Source organism: Zea mays, chromosome 3 (assembly GCF_902167145.1).
Source record: "Zea mays cultivar B73 chromosome 3, Zm-B73-REFERENCE-NAM-5.0, whole genome shotgun sequence".
Lineage (NCBI taxonomy): Eukaryota > Viridiplantae > Streptophyta > Magnoliopsida > Poales > Poaceae > Zea > Zea mays.
The window spans coordinates 135,324,671-135,343,018 of record NC_050098.1 but is presented as its reverse complement, the minus strand read 5'-3'; positions in this window follow the sequence as shown (position 1 = coordinate 135,343,018).

The window sequence follows — 18,348 nt, the reverse complement described above, 5'->3', positions numbered from 1 at the left end:
GCAAGTCCTCTCAGTACCATCGGTAAGCCAAGGGTTGAGAGTTTGCATTTGCAAGCCAAAGGTCATGCATTTGGATAGAAATCCATTTGGTCAGGTTGTTCATCCGTTTCTTCAAGCGAGATGAATTATCCACTTGGTTAGGGAATACATAGATTAATTAGGAAAGCGAATGAACAAACTCCTGCATTTCAGCAGCAGGGGAAAGTCAATCTCCAATTTGAGAGCTAATTAGTTGTTTTCTTACACTAAAAAGCTCCAAGGCTTCCCCTTTACACAAAGGATGCAAAGGGAACTTGTGTGAGTAGTCACTACCAAGATCAAAAGAAATAAGACCACACATGAAAGTGGTATACCCTTTTGATCCAATGGAAATGACAGATGTTGCTTGATCTCTTCAAGACAACATAGAGAGTGTTTCAAGGAAAGGTCAATGGGAGATAACACCTCAGTGTAATTCCATAATGGATCATGACTAGAGACCTCGATACCGACATGCGTCAAGCAGCAAAATCCTGGGTGAGGTTCTCAGCTTCACCGCGGTACCATAAGTTCTTAACCATGTCACCACTAGATTGAGCAAGGGTGATTATATACAACGAAATACTCCACTAATAAAGATGGTTACAAGTAAGGTGCCAAATAGATCATGGCCCAAGGCATGGCCATAATCTAAACTTGATAGAAGGAGTACGATGGGAGACTGTTAATTCAGCCCAATCATATTTCTATGCCCATCGCAGAGATCACAAGGTCAAGGCTTAAGTTGGTATGCCTTCGATAGATATGAAGAAACCAAAGGCATCAAATTCAAGGAAATGGTCGGACATGTCTTTCCTAGGTTGGGTTAATAAAGTAACCTGACAATCCACAAGGAGAGGCCAACTATACTAGAGACTTCAACCTGCATCAGCTGATCAAGAGAATGGCTCTAAAAGGAGGCACGACTTGAGATCCTTGTTTGAAGTCTAGGTATACTCTAGGTCCGACAAAGAAACTATCTAGGCATTTACTTGTACGGGTGTGGTCATGAAATGATAACGGAAAATTCGACTTTGGGTCGGGTCATGGTTCACTAAAGCCTAATTCTTGGGTTTAGGCAACCAAGTCATCAACTCTCTATTGGTCATAACTCAACCTGATGGTTCTCGGATCAAGGTCGAGAATTGCTTTTTGCTGGGCTAACCAGTTCATGCCCAAGATGACATCCATGTCTTGGCTTTTCAGAACAATCATATTAGTAGGAAAGTCTTGTCTGGCCAATGTTAAGGGCACCTGATAAGCCACTTCTTTTCACTTTTGGTAGCTTTACTGTCGGGCGTAGAAGACCATTCGTTAACCAACTTCATAGAGGGAGGGGGCCTGAAAAGGTCCGGTTCACCATCACGTGCTTCTCCCGCTACATGAGAAGGTCCGGCTTCTGTCCCGACAAGATTCGCAGGGACGTTCGGGTGCAGTTGTGAATACAACACATGCACTTCTTCATGTAGTGCATTACAACAGACCTGCAAGTTATCCATGGCTAAGCTAAGCTCCTCCACACGGGCTCGAGCTTTGGCTTTCTTAGCCCAGACGAGTAAACGAGAGTTAACCACCCAATCGAGTGCTAAATCTCGTTTCGCGAGTTGGTCTTGCAAGTAGCGGATGGCTGCATCCGCGATCCATAGATCATTCCTGTGACGGAGTTCTGATTGAAGCAGTTCGACTTGTGCTTCCAGATCCCGATAGGATCGTTGCTACCACTGCTACTTTCTTCATGTCTTGGAGTAAGTTAATGGCAGGGTACGCCAATGGGTCTAGCAGATTTGCGCGCGGTCTTTCTGATGCGCGACAACATTTCTCTAAGGGGGAAATTTTATTAATATAATGCTTAGCATGATGCATGAGTAAGTACAGAATCAACCTTGGTTGATTCAACCTTTTATACGTTGCACTCTTCCTATCTGGTCTTTAAAATAGACTCTTCAGAATACTTAGGTAAGAGGAGAAAAGAACTTTTAGGTAAGACTCTTAAAAATCCTTTTGAAGATGCTTCATAATATCTGCCAAGAAGGGCTACGCTCCGATACCAGCTGTGACGGAACCTCCCAAGTAATTAGGCCCACCTACAGTTGTCCTTGTCTCACAGACATCAGACAACCCTGTAGGTGCCCCTGAACTACTTGACAAGTTCGGTATCTTTCCTTACCTTACCAGGAACGTCTCACCCATCTTGTAGACATTACAGTGCATCGGAGATAAAGAAATGCGGAAGCGAAGTACATAAACTTTACATTTATTTCAAAAGTAAGCTTGAGTTATATTATTACAGACCAGCCTAAAAGTGAGTGCCTAAAAGTAATAATTATACAAACCAGGGAGACACCAACTTCTCCCGAAAGACAATAAACAAAAGATCCTAGATGGAGGACCGAGTCCTCCCGCACTTCAGTCTTGGTTTTCCTTGTTGGGAACCACCGTAGCACAGAAGCAGCAAAAGTCTGCTACTTCCTCACCTAAAAACAACGAAGGGATAAACCCTGAGTTTGGAATACTCAGCAAGTCTTACCCGACTAAGGAAAAGACTCTCAAGGGGATGCTGGATAAATAGGAGTCAAGGGGAGGCTTTAGCAAAAATCAACTCATACTTTTGCAGAAGTAGCTTACTAAGGTGAGTCCTTACTTTCAATCTTTTAACGCCATGTTAAGTATTAATAGACTCCATTTGCATCTAGTCTAATTTCACATCACATCAACACAACATCATTTTTATCCATCGTGTTCGCCTCTTGACTCTAGGTTGTAGAAAAGTGACCAAGTCTTCATAACCGCGAAGGTACGGCGATCCGAATCGATTATACTCAGCTGAGGATCTCCAATCACACGACATATGTAGCACTTAACCCTTGCATATGTCAACCCGCCACCGGGGTTCTTAAGACCGGATCAGGTTCACGCAAACCGAGAGCACAGATACACCACCGTCCAGCCTCTTGCCACGGAGGGTACACGCTACTCTCGCCACCGCTCCACGCCCATTTCGTGTTATCTTATTCCGGCCTTAGTCTGCCCGAGGCAAGGCTTACCCATGACGAGGCATGTGACCAGTTAAAGGGTCCTCGGTCAGCACGCCTACATACGCGTTAATCCTTAACCAACCTGGGTAGAACATCACCTGTTCCTACCCCAAGTTTCCATTTAAGTATTTCCACCCTTAGGAATGTGTCTGTTCCTTAGGATGAAAGAGCATCACGGGGAGCTTTGCAGTAAGATCCCACTATTGCTCCAAATGAAAATATTCTTGCAGGTAGAAGCCATCCTTTCTCGAGTTAAATTAAGGACAACCTCTAGCCACAAGATCTAAGCAAGGCTAAGCATTTTTGTAAATCATATTTTGATACTTCACAGAAGTATCTATAAAGGTATGGATATCAAGGAAAGCAATGCATCAAAGGGTTTCAAGCAATTCTTATGAACCTAATGCACATTTCACTAGACTTAAGTGTGCGAAAAGTATTTTAAAAACACAAGGAAAGGGGTTGCATGCACCGGGGCTTGCCTTCGTTTACAGGTGATTTAGGCTCGGATCCACAAATGTCGAAGTAGAAACTATTCCCGGCCTGAGTGTCCAAAGGTGGTTGCACTTGCTCTTCAGTTACTTCTACCTCTTCTTCTCGTTCTAATCATAACCATACATATGTATAAGAATGGATGCCATGGGATGCTCATGAGGATGCAAAGACAACATAAACTTATTATTTATGTCTTGAATACAACTTGCCTTCACGGAGTTCCGGGAACTTAGGGTTTCCGGAGTCGGTAAAGGAGTTCATGGAGCAGGGGGGGTGTTTTGGGGTTTGGTGATCAAACAAGGTCCAAATCAATTCAAACTCTACCCAAGGCTTCTAAATAGTGTATAACACTCATATAAAAATTTTGGGCATTTTAGGACCTATCAATTATTTTCTAAAAATCCATAATCAACATTTTTAACCATTTTAAATACCCTAAAATTTCTTACTTCCACAAAAAATCACAAACTTATTTTTATTAAATACTATGGAAAATAACAAACCTAGGAAAATTAGTTTCACAATGTTAGCATTTTTCTACATTTTTCTACACATTTATAAAGTTTTCCTGAAAAAGAAAAAGAAAAGGGATAAACAGAACTGGGCCGATTCTGAGCCCAGGCGGCCCAGGTCCAGGGAGGAAAGCGCCCGCGCGCCCGCGCGCCCTGGCGGTTTTGCGCAGAGGTCCCTGCGCTTTAGACTAACTGCGACCAGGTTCTTTTACTGTTTTCTCAAGTCACTGACGGATTGCAGAAAGGCCCTTGGGTTTCTAATTCTTCTCCACGAGTACCCCTGGTCACGGCGCGCTCCCCATTCATCACCGACGAGGTCTGTACCGGCCATGGCCGGCGACGACTGCCCGGACTAACCATCGGGGAGGCTTTACGGACCTAAGGTGAGCTCGGAACACGCACTAATTTCACAAGAGCGCCCTGCGGACGGACTGTCCATGCTCACGGCGAGAACCGCGGCGTCGATCCCAAGTTCCCAGCGACCAGAGGGTTTCTAGTTCAATTGCGTGGGTCGGCGAGCATCACTAACATGCACAGATGCTAGAACAGGAACAAGGAGGGTATGAGCAGACCTGTGGAGGGCTGGCCGCGGTGAGGTTGATTTCGGGTGGCGGAAATTTGATTTGGGGGAAAACCAAAATTCAAGGATTCCAGTGAATGACTGTGGCTGATTCGTGGTGGCTGGACAGCTTACTAGCCTACGGAGTTCGGGGAGGGGTCAATTTATAGCGAGGGTAAGCGGCGGTGGCGAATTTGACCGAGCAGTGCTGGCGGCCGGAGGTGAAGAAGAACCTGGGTGCGGTGAATTCGTGGCAAATAGCGTGGCGAGCTCCCCATCGACGATGGGATGGCTTAGAGGAGTCACGACGGCACGGTGTAAAGACAGAGCCACGCGGCGGACGCCGGTAATGGCTCAACGGCGGTGAAATCCTTATCCGAGGGATCGGTGAGCAAGGGGGAATGGACTACGGCGGGCCGAGGTGGCATCCAGCTCACCGGCGGCAAAGATTTTTACCGAGCGGAACTTATCCGATGGCCACGACGCACGAATCTCGGCGACCGGCAATCAACGACGACGGCCACCGGCGACGAGCACGGGAGGGGATCTTTTTCAGTTTAACCGTACTGTACCATGGCGATCCCATTCAGACAGTCTGTCAGCCGAACTTGGAGCATCATTATCTCTTAATTTCTAATGTCAACACATGTCGAGCTCTGCAGCAAAAGTGTAGAACAATATACCATCTACAATTCGACTATAGGACTTGAACATGTTTGAGCACTGGATCATGCTCAAAACCTAGCTTGAAGTCGAGGTCAGTTCACTGCTAGTCTGAAAATTCAGACATAACAGCCTGACAACCCAACTTTAGGCTTGGTTTTCTCTAAATTCTTCTTAACAACTAAGCTTACAACCTTAAGCAAAGTGGTTCTCCTATAATTGGTCTTCAACTTTGATGTGGTGACCTAGGGCAAAAACCCTATACTTTGTAAGTTACAAAGCCCTAAAGTGGAGCCTTTAACACTGATTTTCAGACTTAGTGTAGAACTCAAATGAGGTCCATCTTGCATTTAGGTCCAAAACTTAGGGTTTGGCTTGCAAAATCACATATTTGTGATCCAATTGACTTAAAATACTTATTTGACTTGGTTTTTGCACTTTAGCCCAAAAGTGGACTAATTTTGCAGGGTTTGGTTTTAGGGTTTTCCAGGATTCCAATTAGGGTTTCTGGTATCCCAGGGGTATAAATGTGATTCAACTTTATTCTTAGGGTCATTTTATGACTTTTACCCTAAAGTATTTAGGTTTTCTTAACTTGAGTTAAGTTTTACCCCTTTAACCACTATTTAGGGTTAAGTCCATTAACCAGGGTTCCATTTGCAAAAACAGTAAAACAATACAACTTGTTTGAAATTTTTGCCTAGTGAATGCACTCTAGGTGTGTCACACATATGCAATGCCAATGCTCATGATGCCATGCTCAAGTTTTAGTTATAGTAACACCAGGGGTGTTACAGACCCCAGGGCTCGGACTCAGCCTCGACCTCGGACAACGATCTCCGCCTCGCTCAACCCCCGGGCCCGGACTCAGCCTCGACCTCGGAGGAGCCTCCGCTTCGCCCGACCTCGGGCTCGGACCGACCACGTCACAGGGGGGCCATCATTACCCTACTCCTAGCTAGCTCAGGCTACGGGGAACAAGACCAGCGTCCCATCTGGTTCGCCTCGGTAAACAAGTAATGATGACACCCCGCGTGCTCCATGACGACGGCGGCTCTCAGCCCCTTACGGAAGCAAGGAGACGTTAGCAAGGATCCGACAACCCCGACAGTTGTACTTCCACAGGGCTCAAGCGCTCCTCCGACGGCCACGACATCACATGAACAGGGCGCCAAAACTTCTCCGACAGCCACGACGACATGAACTTAGGCCTCTGGCTCCCCTTTGCTAGACACGTTAGCACATTGCTACACCCCCCATTGTACACCTGGGCCCTCTCCTTACATCTATAAAAGGAAGGTCTAGGGCTCTCGTACGAGAAGGTGGCCGCGCGGGAGAACAGACTGGCGGACGGTCTCTCTCTCTCTCTCCCTCGCGAACGCTTGTAACCCCCTACTGCAAGCGCATCCGCCCTGGGCACAGGACAACACGAAGGCCGCGGGTTCCCCTTGCTGTTTTCCCCCCTTTGTGTTCCATCTCGCGCCGACCCATCTGGGCTGGGACACGCAACGACAATTTACTCGTCGGTCCAGGGACCCCTCGGGGTCGAAACGCCGACAGTTGGCGCGCTAGGTAGGGGCCTGCTGCGTGTTGACGAACAGCTTCCCGTCAAGCTCCAGATGGGTAGTCTCCAGCAACCTCTCCAACCCGGAACGATGCTCCGTTTCGGGAGTCTTGAGTTCATGTCCCTCGACGGCAGCTACGACATGATACTCCTTCCTCCGCCGCACGACAACGACAATGGCGGCCGTCAGCCCGCCCACCGGCGGTGGAATCGACGACGTCTTCCCCACGTGGCGGAAGAGCAACATCCGGGTCTGTCCCGTCACCTTTCTCGCTGACGGAGGAGGAGGCAGGGCAGGCATGGCCAAGCAGGAGGCGGCACCTCGTCGGCTGTCGAGCGAGTCGACGGCGCCGGCGCCCCAGCGGGGGACACATCGGGCGTTGACCTCGCGTCTGAGACGAAGACGAGCGTCGTCTCCCCGCAACACGCCAACCCCAAGCTGACGAACGACGCCAGCACGCTCGCAAAGGACTTGCTGGGCGTTAGCTTCGTACCTCAGACAACGGTGCAGTCCGCCCCTGACACGACTTCGTCACCACCCGTCGATCAAGAGGTATCATCCGTTTCCCGTTCCATGCCTTTTAGATTCAGCTGCGACCCACCAAGCGACCCCGCTTTAGTGGACGCTTTCATAAAGGCATGTCCAAACCCTCCGGGGTATCATATGCGGTCAACCTGGGACCGACTGATGGCCGTCTCGACCTACGGGCCCTTGGGTTCCGAGGAAGATGACGAGCCCGACTCTGGTTGGGACTTCTTCGGGCTCGGTGACCCCAGTGCCATGCGGGACTTCGTGACCGCATGTGACTACTGCCTCTCCAATTGCTCCGATAGTAGCCACAGCCTCGGTGACGAGGACTGTGGCCCAAGTCGTGAATGCTTCCACGTCGATCTAGGGGGTCTCGACGAAGGCAACCATCTTGGTTTGCCGGAGGACGGTGATCCCCCTAGGCCTGCGCCTCGCGTTGACATCCTTCGGGAGCTAGCTGTGGTCCCAGTCCCTGCGGAGGGTCAGGACGCACAGCTTGAGCAAATCCGCGAGATGCAGGCCAGGCTCGACGAGGAAGCAGGACAACTTGTGCAGCTTCGGCAAAATATCGGGCAGGAGTGGGCAGGCCGGGCACCGAACGGAGAAGCGTGTCATCTAGCCCAGGACGTCCAGCACCGCATTACCGACGATGCCAGGGCGAGGCTGCCCCAGCTTCCAGTGGGGTCGGCCAGAACCTGGCTGCAGCAGCGATACTGCTCCGAGCGATGCCGGAACCATCCACCACCGAGGGGCGGCATATCCAGGGAGAGCTCAAGAATCTCCTGGAGGATGCCGCGGTCCGACGGGCCGAAAGCTCTGCCTCCCGAAGGCAGGGGTACCCCCTGGAGCATCGCGCCGCGACTTCCCGATTCATGCGGGAAGCCTCGGTCCACACCGGGCGAACGCGGAACACAGCGCCTGCGGCCCCGGGTCGCCTCGGCAACGAGCACCACCGCCGCGACCATCGAACCCACCTCGAAGAGAAGGTGCGCCGAGGCTACCACCCTAGGAGTGGGGGACGCTACGACAGCGGGGAGGATCGGAGCCCCTCGCCCGAACCACCCGGTCCGCAAGCTTTCAGCCGGGCCATACGACGGACGCCGTTCCCGGCCCGGTTCCGAACCCCGACTACCATCACCAAGTACTCGGGGGAGTCAAAGCCGGAACTGTGGCTCGCGGACTACCGGCTGGCCTGCCAGCTGGGTGGGACGGACGATGACAACCTCATCATCCGCAACCTTCCCTTGTTCCTCTGCGACGCCGCCCGAGCCTGACTGGAGCATCTGCCTCCTACGCAGATCTCCAACTGGGATGACCTGGTCAAAGCCTTTGCCAGCAACTTCCAGGGCACATACGTGCGCCCTGGGAACTCCTGGGATCTTCGAAGCTGCCGCCAGCAGCCGGGAGAGTCCCTGCGGGACTACATCCGGCGATTTTCGAAGCAGTGCACCGAGCTGCCCAACATCACCGACTCGGATGTCATCGGCGCGTTCCTCGCCGGCACCACTTGCCGCGACCTGGTGAGCAAGCTGGGTTGCAAGACTCCCACCAGGGCGAGCGAGCTGATGGACATCGCCACCAAGTTCGCCTCTGGTCTGGAGGCGGTCGAGGCCATCTTCCGGAAGGACAAGCAGCCTCAGGGGCGCCAGCCGGAAGACGTCCCCGAGGCGTCCGCTCAGCGCGGCGCGAGGAAGAAGGGCAAGAAGAAGTCGCAAGCGAAACGCGACGCCGCCGACGCAGACCTTGTCGCCGCCGCCGAGCATAGGAAACCTCGGAAGCCTCTCGGAGGCGCCAACCTGTTCGACAAGATGCTCAAGGAGTCGTGCCCCTATCATCAGGGTCCCGTCAAGCACACCCTTGAGGAGTGCGTCATGTATTGGCGCTACTTCCACAAGGCCAGGCCACCGGCGGAAGGTGGCAGAGCCCACAACAACGACAAGAAGGAGGATCACAAGGCAGATGAGTTCCTCGAGGTCCACGACTGCTTCATGATCTACGGTGGGCAAGTGGCGAACGCCTCGGCTCGGCACCGCAAGCAAGAGCGCCGGGAGGTCTGCTCGGTAAAGGTGGCGGCGCCAGTCTACCTAGACTGGTCCGACAAGCCCATCATCTTCGACCAGGGCGACCACCCCGACCGCGTGCCGAGCCCGGGGAAGTACCCGCTCGTTGTCGATCCCGTCATCGGCAACATCAGGCTTACCAAGGTCCTCATGGACGGAGGCAGCAGCCTCAACATCATCTACGCCGAGACCCTCGGGCTCCTGCAGATCGATCTATCCTCGATCTGGGCCGGCGCGGCGCCCTTTCACGGGATCATCCCCGGGAAACGCGTACAACCCCTTGGGCAACTCAATCTGCCCGTCTGCTTCGGGACTCCCTCCAACTTCCGAAAGGAAACCCTCACGTTCGAGGTGGTCGGGTTCCGAGGGACCTACCACGCAGTGCTGGGGAGACCATGCTACGCCAAGTTCATGGCCGTCCCCAACTACACCTACCTCAAGCTCAAGATGTCGGGCCCCAACGGGGTCATCACCGTCGGCTCCACGTACCGACATGCGTACGAATGCGACATGGAGTGCGTGGAGTACGCCGAGGCCCTCGCCGAATCCGAGGCCCTCATCGCCGACCTAGAGAACCTCTCCAAGGAGGTGCCAGATGCGAAGCGCCACGCCGGCAACTTCGAGCCAGCTGAGACGGTTAAGTCCGTCCCTCTCGACCCCAGCAACGACGCCTCCAAGCAGATCCGGATCGGCTCCGAGCTCGACCCCAAATAGGAAGCAGTGCTCGTCGACTTTCTCTGCACGAACGCCGAGGTTTTTGCGTGGAGTCCCTCGGACATGCCTGGCATACCGAGGGATGTCGCCGGGCACTCGCTGGATATCCGAGCTGGAGCCTGACCCGTGAAGCAGCCTCTGCGCCGATTCGACGAAGAAAAGCGTAGAGCCATAGGCGAGGAGATCCACAAGCTGATGGCTGCAGGGTTCATCAAAGAGGTATTCCATCCCGAATGGCTTGCCAACCCTATGCTTGTGAGAAAGAAAGGAGGGAAATGGCAGATGTGTGTAGACTACACTGGTCTAAACAAAGCATGTACGAAAGTTCCCTACCCTCTGTCTCGCATCGATCAAATCGTGGATTCCACTGCTGGGTGCGAAACCCTGTCTTTCCTCGATGCCTACTCAGGGTATCACCAAATCAGGATGAAAGAGTCCGACCAGCTCGCGACTTCTTTCATCACACCCTTTGGCATGTACTGCTACGTTACTATGCCATTCGGTTTGAGGAATGCGGGTGCGACATACCAAAGGTGCATGAACCACGTGTTCGGAGAGCACATTGGTCGAACGGTCGAGGCTTACGTCGATGACATCGTAGTCAAGACGAGGAAAGCCTCCGACCTCCTCTCCGACCTTGAAACGACATTCAAGTGTCTCAAGGCGAAAGGCATAAAACTCAATCCCGAGATCGTGGTCAGTGCCGCGATCGTGGTCAAGAGACGAGAAGAGGGGCACGCATTGCCCGTCCAGAGGCCGGTCTACTTCATCAGTGAAGTACTGTCCGAGACCAAAATCCGCTACCCGCAAATCCAGAAGCTACTGTACGTGGTAATTCTGACGCGGCGAAAGTTGCGGCACTACTTCGAGTCTCACCCGGTGACTGTGGTGTCATCCTTCCCCCTGGGGGAGATCATCCAGTGCCGAGAGGCCTTAGGTAGGATTGCAAAGTGGGCAGTGGAGATCATGGGCGAGACAATCTCGTTCGCCCCTCGGAAGGCCATCAAGTCCCAAGTCTTGGCGGACTTTGTGGCTGAATGGGTTGACACCCAGCTTCCAGCAGCTCTGATCCAACCGGAACTCTGGACCATGTTTTTCGACGAGTTGTTGATGAAAACAGGAGCGGGCGCGGGCCAGCTCTTCATCTCACCCCTCGGGAAGCACCTCCGCTACGTGCTGCGCCTCCATTTCCCGGCGTCCAACAACGTGGCCGAGTACGAGGCTCTGGTTAACGGGTTGCGCATCGCCATCGAGCTAGGGGTCCGACGCCTCGACGCTCGTGGCGACTCGCAGCTTGTCATCGACCAAGTCATGAAGAACTCCCATTGCCGCGACCCAAAGATGGAAGCCTACTGCGATGAGGTTCGGCGCCTGGAGGACAAGTTCTACGGGCTCGAGCTCAACCACATCGCCCGACGATAGAACGAGACTGCGGACGAGCTGGCTAAGATAGCCTCGGGGCGAACAACGGTTCCCCCGGACGTCTTCTCCCGAGACCTACATCAACCCTTAGTCAAGACCGACGACACGCCCGAGCCTGAGAAGGTCTCGGCCCTGCCCGAGGCGCCCTCGGCTCAGCCCGAGGCACCCTCGGCCCCCAAGGGTGAGGCACTGCGCGTCGAGGAAGAGCGGAATGGGGTCACGCCTAATCGAAACTGGCAGACCCCGTACCTGCAATATCTCCACCGAGGAGAGCTACCCCTCGACAGAGCCGAAGCTCGGCGACTGGCGCGGCGCGCCAAGTCGTTCGTCTTGCTGGGTGACGGGAAGGAGCTCTACCACCGCAGCCCCTTAGGCATGCATCCTCCAGCGATGCATATCCATCGCCGAAGGTCAGGAGTTATTACAAGAAATACACTCGGGGGCTTGCGATCATCACGCAGCGCCTCGAGCCCTCGTTGGAAACGCCTTCCGACAGGGTTTCTATTGGCCGACCATGGTGGCCGACGCCACTAGGATTGTACGCACCTGCCAAGGGTGTCAATTCTACGCAAAGCAGACCCACCTGCCCGCTCAGGCCCTGCAAACAATACCCATCACCTGGTCGTTTGTTGTGTGGGGTCTGGACCTCGTCGGTCCCTTGCAGAAGGCACCCGGGGGCTACACGCATCTGCTGGTCGCTATCGACAAATTCTCCAAGTGGATCGAGATCCGACCCCTAAACAGCATCAGGTCCGAACAGGCGGTGGCGTTCTTCACCAACATCATCCATCGCTTTGGGGTCCCGAACTATCATCACCGACAACGGCACCCAGTTTACTGGCAGAAAGTTCCTGGACTTCTGTGAGGATCACCACATCCGAGTGGACTGGGCCGCCGTAGCTCACCCCATGACAAATGGGCAAGTAGAGCGTGCCAACGGCATGATTCTACAAGGACTCAAGTCGCGGATCTACAACGACCTCAACAAGTTCGGCAGGCGGTGGATGAAGGAACTCCCTTCGGTGGTGTGGAGTCTAAGAACGACGCCAAGCCGAGCCACGGGCTTCACGCCGTTTTTTCTAGTCTATGGGGCCGAAGCTATCTTGCCCACAGACTTGGAATACAGATCCTCGAGGACGAGGGTGTACGACGACCGAAGCAATCGAACCAACCGAGAAGACTCACTGGACTAGCTGGAAGAGGCTCGGGACATGGCCTTACTACACTCGGCGCGGCATCAGCAGTCCCTGCGACGCTACCACGCCCGAGGGGTTCGGTCCCGAGACCTCCAGGTGGGTGACTTGGTGCTTCGGCTACGACAAGACGCCCGAGGGTGCCACAAGCTCACGCCTCCCTGGGAAGGGCCATTCATCATCGCCAAGATTCTGAAGCCCGAAACATACAAGCTGGCCAACAGTCAAGGCGAGGTCTACAACAACGCTTGGAACATCCGACAGCTACGTCGCTTCTACCCTTAAGATGTTTTCAAGTCGTTCATATACCTCGTTTACATACACAAATAAAGTCTAACCATGAAGGAAGGGTCAGCCTTGCCTCGGCAAAGCCCGACCCTCCCTCGGGGGCTAGAAGGGGGGAACCCCCTCTGCGTCAAAATTTTCCTCGGAAAAAGTCCTCCACCAAAACGACTTTCGTGTTTCCCGACTATATCAGTAACAGAACCCCGAGAAACAAATAAGAGTGCATGTAAGTGGCAAGGCCGACCGAGCCGAGGGATTCCTACGCCTCCGAGATATGGATACCTCACTCGTCACCTACCACGAAAAATAACTCTTACTTGGGTAAGCAATTCTGCTACTGACGAACGAGTCCGGATACGTGAAACAGGAGGAAAAGAGACACAGCTTTATATCACGGCGACAAAGTGTTCAGGCCTCGGCGGCCGCGAAAGACACGCACATAATTTAAATAAACTGCCCCGACAGAATCAGGCATCGCCCGAGGGAGGAGTTGCACCCTCGGCTTCATTTCCACCGTCGGCGAGATCCGCCCCGCCCTCGGATGGCGGCGCGAGCGGAAGAATCTCCGCCTCGAAGGTGGACGCCAGCACCGCACCCGGGCCCGCGGCGGCCGCGTCAAGCCTCTGAACTTCGGCCAGGGCAGCTTCGTCTTCATCAGGGAGGCAGTACCCCTCGCTGACCCGCTCCAGATCCACATCATAGTGGGAAGCGAGGACGGTGAAGGCCCGCCTAATGCCGTGATGCAGCGCCTCGTGGAGTCTGCCCAAGGCCTGCAGGCGACTTTGGGGGGAGCTTCCCGAGGGGACATCGGCCTCCTTCTGCTCAGCCGCCCGGGCAAGTGCCTTGGCGGACTCGTTGAGGGCAGACTCGAGCTCTGCAAACAGCCAAAACAAAATTCTTCAAATGCAAGTTGAAGAACGAGGCTAAATCAAAATCTCAAAACAGCCAAGACATACCTTCGGCCCGGGCACGCTGCTCCGAGGTTGCGGCTTGGGCGGACTGAGCAGACCCGACGACCACGGCCAGGTCCGCCGCAAGGGCCCCGGCCCGAGAAGACGCCTCAGCTAGCTGGCCTCCAAGGGCCTTAGCCCGGCTTTCAGCCTCGGCGGCCCGGCCCCGAGATTGGTCCCGCTCGCCGATGACCTGGCCAAGCTCCAACTGCCGCCGCTGCGCCTCTGTGCGCGCCGCCGCTGCCTCTGCCCCCAGCTCGTCACAGAGCAACCGAAAGTCCGCTGCCTCGGCGCTCCGTTGGGAGAGGCGCTCGGTGGTCTCGACAAGCGTGGTCCTCAGGAACCGCAGCGAACCCCAGACGTCGGCCTCGCGGCGGATGAACGATGACTTGGCGGTGCTCAGATCCGTCGGATCCTGAGGAAGGGAAGCGGGGCATCACAACGAATGCCTTGATCACATGAAAGGTACGCCTGAAATCCTTACCTGGAGGATACTGGGAACGTCCCTGGAAAGGACCTCCAGGGTCGACCGGAGCGACCCCACCGTCGCCTCGGCACACTCACGAAGCTCGTCCCAAGTCTGCTCCTCTCGCTCATCGTCAAGAACGAGGAGGGGTTCCGAAGCACCACGAGTCTAGAACCGGAGCCTCTCCCCACGCCGCTCATTGGGACCTCACCGCGTGAGGATGCGCCTCCCTCCTCCAAGGCGCCGGCACCTCCTGCAGCCGGCGCATCGGATACCTCCTCGGCCAAGGGGGCAGGTTCCCGATCGCCGACCTTGAGTGGCGGCGCCTCGGCCATCTCAACATCGGCGGCGACGGGTGGCTCCACAGCCAGCATCGGCAACCCGCCCGGTGGACTCGAGGCCGCGCCCACGCCAGCAGCCTCCCTCGGCACGATGGCCGCCTCGACGGAGGGGTCAGCCTTGGGAACTCGCCCCACGACAACTTGTGCCACCTGAGCCCCCCGCTTTGGGGCATCTTGTGAGGAGGCCAGCCGGCCGGCGAGGCCCGGCGCGGCACTGGCTGCAGAAGCCGACGCCGTCTTGAGGACCTTCCGGGGAGCCAGACCAGTCGAACCGTGCCTCCGTTTGCTGGGAAGAAAGGGAAGAGCAGGATCAGGACACACGAAGGAGGAGCCGAGACAAAGGTATCCTAAGATACTTACCGACTCCGGGCCACGACCAATCGTGCCTGCGGGGAGGCCCCTCGAGCCTCGGTCCCCGCGGGTACCACCGAGGTTAGCCCCGCTGCCGGCTTCGGCACCATCCTTGCCTCGGGCGCCCGAGGCACCAGAGGGATGGACTGCCCAGGCGCAGCCACGACGACCCGAGGGTCAGCCTCCTGTGCAGTCGGCACGGGCAATAGCTCTTGGGGAACAGGCGGGTCGGCCTGACTCCCCGGGGTCACCTCAACTACCTTGGCCAAGGGGTCAAGTACCCCCTCGACCTGCCCCTGTTCTTCAGACCGGGACCCTGATGTCCCAGCCCCAGATACCGGCGGCGCCAGCCCACTCGAGGGCTGGCTCGACGACCTCTGACCCAGCCTCGGATCCGGGCTGAGGCCAAGGCAGGCAGCCATGTCATCGTCTTCATCATCGTCGTCGTCGTCATCGTCAGGCGTCTCGGGCGACGACTCCCTCGGGAGCCCATCCCTCTCCTGCCGCCGACGACGCCTCTCCAAGGCATCCCGAGCCCGCGTCCGCTCGCGGGCCCGAGCCTTTTCCGCGTCCTTCTTCTCTTCTTCTCCGCAGCGACCCTCCGCGCGGCTCGGTCCACCGCGTCCTCTGGGACCGGTGGCAGAAAAGGCTTGTGAAACCCCACCTCCTAGAGACGGACGGAAATCTCAGCTGTGAGAACCCAGGGGCAATCTTACACAAGAAGGAAGAAGGAGCGGACACTCACCAGGGACATGCACCCACGCTCGGGGCGCATCGAGGGCTGGGTAAGAGCACCGGCGTCCAGCTTTCCTATCGTGGCGGCTACCCGCCTGTGGAGGTCATCGGCGGGGAGGGGGACTGAGGACATCTGCGAACCCCCCAGGTCGACCTCCGGCATCATCTCCGAAAGTGGTAGTCGCCGCTCCGTCAAGGGGAGCACCCTCCGGTGATGGATGTCGGCAACCACCCCCGCGGCGGTGAGCCCCCCATCTCGCAGCACCTACAAGGCCTCCAGAAGGGGTTGGAGATTCTTCTGTCTCTCGCGCGGGGCCCCATAGCGCCAGTTGGTGCCGGCGGTGGTCACCACTCCTTGAGAAAACGATGGGAGCCTCCCATCGTCGTTCCGAAGGTAAAACCACCGGCGCTGTCACCCCTTGTTCGAAGAGGCAAGGATGGCGGGGATATACTGTTGCGCACGCGCCTGCCTCAACTGGAGGATGCAGCCACCGGCCCACACCGCCATGCGAACTCTCCTCTCCCCCGTCGCCAAGGCAAAAGGCTCCGCGGAGAAGAGATGGGTCCACAGATCCCAGTGGGGGTCAATCCCCAAAAACCCTTCGCAAATCGCCGCGAAGATGGCTGCTTGCGCGATGGAGTTGGGGCTGAGATTGTGCAGCTCCACCCCGTAGAAATGCAGAATCGCCCGCATGAAACGACTCGCTGGCACTCCGAACCCCCGCTCGTGGAAAGAGACAAAACTCAGCACATACCCTGGCGGTGGGGATGGGGCGGCTCCGCATGGGGGAGCAATCCACTCCGGCTGCGGGTCACCGGAGACGGGACGAAGCAAGCCATCGGCAACAAGGACCTCCAAATCGTCCACCGTGACGGTAGAGAAAGGCCACGGGTCGCGCGGCGGAATAACGACCACCCGGTCGGCCATCACCAAGCAAAGGAGGTGGCGGCAGAGCGAACAAGGTGCGCGATTTTCTTTCTCTGGCTATTCCCTCAGGTTGCGGAAACCTAAGCGGGAGACGAGCAGCAGAGTAAAGAACCGTCACTAGTCCCTCTCCCGAATATAGAAAGGCATAGGCGAGACCCGTTCAACACTTCGCCCGAACCCGTCGCGAAATTCAAAACTCGAAGGCGAAACGCCCGTTCCTCGAACGGCTCGTGCACGCACAACGGCTGCCCCGCGAACCACTCGTCACGTCGCATTAACTCTGCGGCAGGACATGCGGCACCTTTGGCAGGCGAAGCGGGCGACGCTTCACCTCCTCCATGATGACCGCGTCAAAAAGGTACGCCACGTCGTTCAAATTCATATCCCTTTTTCTCTTCCCCTTTCTCTCTCTTCCTACAGGGACCGGGAAAGGGGATACTCCGAAAGGGATCCTTCTCCACGAAGGAAGCGGGCCCCGAGCCCTCCTACTGATCAGAGGTTCGAAGGCTGGCCCCTCGGAAGGGTTCGACAGCCGCCTCAGAGCACTTGGGCCCCGCGCCTACTACTGATTAGAGGTTCGAAGGCTGGCCCCTCAGAAGGGTTCGACAGCCGCCTCAAAGCACTCGGGCTCTGCGCCCACTACTGGTCAGAGGTTCGAAGGCTGGCCCCTCGGAGGGGTTCGACAGCCGCCTCAGACCACTCGGGTTCCGCGCCCACTACTGATCAGGGGTTCATAGCTGGCCCCCAAAGGGTTCGACAGCCACCTCAGAGCACGCAGAGCGAGGGATGACTCTGGGTACGTCCGATACATGGCCGAGGCTCGGGCTACACTCTCGAGGTACCCTAGGACATTTCCGAGACCAGCAGGAGCGATTCTGTAATGGAATCCTGTCAGAGGGAGGCATCGAGCTCTCGGACCCTATCAAACGGGATCGGGTCCAGCAAATCACCTGCAGGTACTTTTGGAGCGCGCCTCTGAGCCACTAGCCGACCCTTATCGAACGGGGCACGGGCGTCCACTCGGATCACCCGTTAGCAACTCACTGGAGACACCATGTTCGGCGCCCTCCGAGGGCAACATGGCGCTTTCCCCCCTCCTCCTTGCGAAAAGGCGACGCAGGGGCGTATAAAAATAGCCGAGTCAGTCCTTGACCGTCCTCTTGCTCTGTGCGGAGGCTCGGGGGCTGCTCTTGCAAACCCGGCTCCGGCCAAACGTTGACAGCGTCAACATACCAGCCCGAGAACTTGGAACCTGACTATGCACCCAAGCAACGGCCAGTTCGCATGAGGGAACAACCAGACCGGCCGAGGCATCACGAAACGCGCTAAGACCTCGAAGGAGTCAAACCACTCCTCCGAGGCCTCGGGGGCTACATCCGGCGGGTGCGCTCGCGCGCACCCACCGGAACGAAATGCAACCGAGAAAGGCCGGTCCCCTTGCAAAAAAGTGCGACAAAAGCCTCCAAGCGAGTACTAACACTCCCTTCGAGGCTCGGGGGCTACTGTCGGGGACCATAATTAGGGGTAC